We start from the raw sequence: 2500 nt of genomic DNA, 5'->3' as shown, positions 1-2500 counted from the left end.
TTCACTTCACTGCTGTGGAGAGGTCCCTTTCCAATTGGTTGAGAACAGTTTCAGGCAGGGCTAATTGGCTGATTGATTGCCCAATAAGATTTCATGGTTTAAGGCTCTCTCTCTCTCTAGCATTTTATTAGTCCCTCTATTGAGGAGTTGTTTCTCTACCCAGTGATGTTAAACCCAGACATTCAGGGGAACTCTGGGGGAAGTTAAAGTGCCCTAGGATCTCTAATGCTTCTCTATGAGTCACACAGACCAACTCACAGCTGTACTTCCTCAGGCTTCACCCAACCATCTTTGGCATTTTAGAAAAGCACTATAAACATCCTGTGTATTGTTATTATTCACTCTATAGAAGATTTATAAAAACATCTTTGCTTCAATGATGAGCGTGTAATGATGGGGCGGTGAGTCGGAAGCAGGTGAAACGTTTTAATAAAACAATAAAACCAAGAACATGACACTGATATACAAGAACAATACCAACTGGTGAGTGAACACAGGAGAGTGACATATAAAGGGGAGGAAATGATGAAGGTAATGGAGTCCAGGTGTGAATCATAATGATACACAGGTGCGCGTAATGATGAGTGCCAGGTGTGCGTAATAATGAATCCCAGAACCAGTGGTTAGTACTCTGGCGACGTCAAAATGCCGGAGGGGAGGAGCAGACGTGACAGAGCGTATCACTCCCCATCCTGTGGTGTCTATCTGTTGGGGTGGAGTTGACTGTGAGTTGTAAAGAAAGTCTGCTCTGCTGCAGTAGGGATTTTGTAGGCTACACGATGACTCCATCCCTCCTATCTCCTCCGTCTGAAAGCCATACCAGAGTCCGCCGCAATTGACTCATCACGAGTAAACAGTAAGCTTCTAGAATCAAGAAAGTTAAGGCAATTTACGATCCTATTATTAACCTCTACAGAGTACCTAACCCGGATCCGGGAGCACCCCCCCCCCCCCCACACACTGATTAGCATCGCTAGCATAGCGTCACAATTAAATAGTAGCATCTAAATATCATTAAATCACAAGTCCAAGACACCCAATGAAAGACACAGATCTTGTGAATAAAACCACCATTTCAGATTTTTTAAATGTTTTACAGGGAAGACAAAATATGTAAATCTATTAGCTAAACACGTTAGCAAAAGACACCATTTTCTTACTCCAACAGTTTCTTACTCCATCAGGTGCTATCACCAATTCGGCTAAACTAAGATATTGATAGCCACAAACCAACAAACAAATTTATAAGATGACAGTCTGATAACATATTTATGGTATAGCATAGTTTTTTTTTTTTAAATGTGCATTTTTCAGGTATAAATCACAGTTCTACATTGCAGCTGCAATCTGATATAGTGCTGATGCAGCTAGAACAATTACAGAGACCAACGTTATATAACTAATTACTTGTCTTAAAACATTTCAGAAAAAATACACAGCGTACAGACATTGAAAGCCCAACATCTGGTGAATCCAAACAATATTTCAGATTTTTTAAATGTTTTATAGCGAAAACAAAATGTATCGCTAATTAGCATAACCAGGCCAGCCAAAACCAGCTGGACGCGCGCGACCAGTTCACATGCACGACAGATATATGAAATAACATCGTAAATTGGGTCTTACTATTGCTGGTCTTTCATCAGAATGTTGATCAAGGTGTCCTTAGTCCTGATGAGTCGTTCAATCCATTCACAATGGCAACCTCCCCTCTTCATTCAGCCTGGGTACTGGTCGACTGGCACGGTCAATTCCCAAAGTTAAAAAACTCAAAGAACGGAACACGGCAAAACTCCCGAAAAAATTCTAATAATCTGATTAAACTATATTGAAAAAACATACATTACGGTGATATGGTCACATGTAGCAAACAAACTTCGACACGGAGATAGTTTTCATCCATAACGTCAGCATAACAAAAGACAATGCCACCTCTGAAAACGCGCATCTCAGAAACCGGAAGTTGTCGGTCACGCTAAAGAAATAAGTCTTATTTCACGTCAGTACAAGATAAACAAAAAATTTCTCCTCTGACGTCTTCCAAACACCCATAGGAAGAAGTAGGAAGTGTCATTCGGGTCATAGGTGGCGTGACCATATATAGGCAGAGCTTTGAAGCGAGCATACACATCTTGCAATCTTTTTCAGGCTCAGGGAAAGTGCTGTGAAATGACCTGTGTTTGACTCAGAGACTCAATTGGAACGGTTTTAGAAACCATAGCTTATTTTCTATCCAATGCTATATGGTTATATGCATATAGTAACAGCAATAATTGAATAAGAGGCAGTTTAGTCTGTAGAGGCAATTATGCTAATGCGAAATAGCACCCCCTGTATTCTCAAGAAGTTAAGAACCAGAGCGTAAAAATAACAATATCAACCAAATTGCGGTTTGTCATTATTTATCCCGTGCTGCGCTTGCCTTACCTCTCCCATGCATGCTGCCGCTGTGCTCTGATTGAATTGCTGTTATTAGTTAAGACTCTAAATGTCTGTAATT

The 2500-nt window shown here is 40.5% G+C and overlaps 1 protein-coding gene across 1 annotated transcript in view; it reads left to right on the top strand.

Moving 5' to 3' along the window:
- LOC129857328 (glutamate receptor ionotropic, kainate 2-like) overlaps positions 1–2500 on the top strand; it is a gene marked incomplete in the record, with an annotated part of 311711 nt that overhangs the window by 159536 nt on the left and 149675 nt on the right.

This window comes from Salvelinus fontinalis, chromosome 6 (assembly GCF_029448725.1).
Source record: "Salvelinus fontinalis isolate EN_2023a chromosome 6, ASM2944872v1, whole genome shotgun sequence".
NCBI classification, from domain to species: domain Eukaryota; kingdom Metazoa; phylum Chordata; class Actinopteri; order Salmoniformes; family Salmonidae; genus Salvelinus; species Salvelinus fontinalis.
This window is presented reverse-complemented; position numbering and strand designations above follow the sequence as displayed.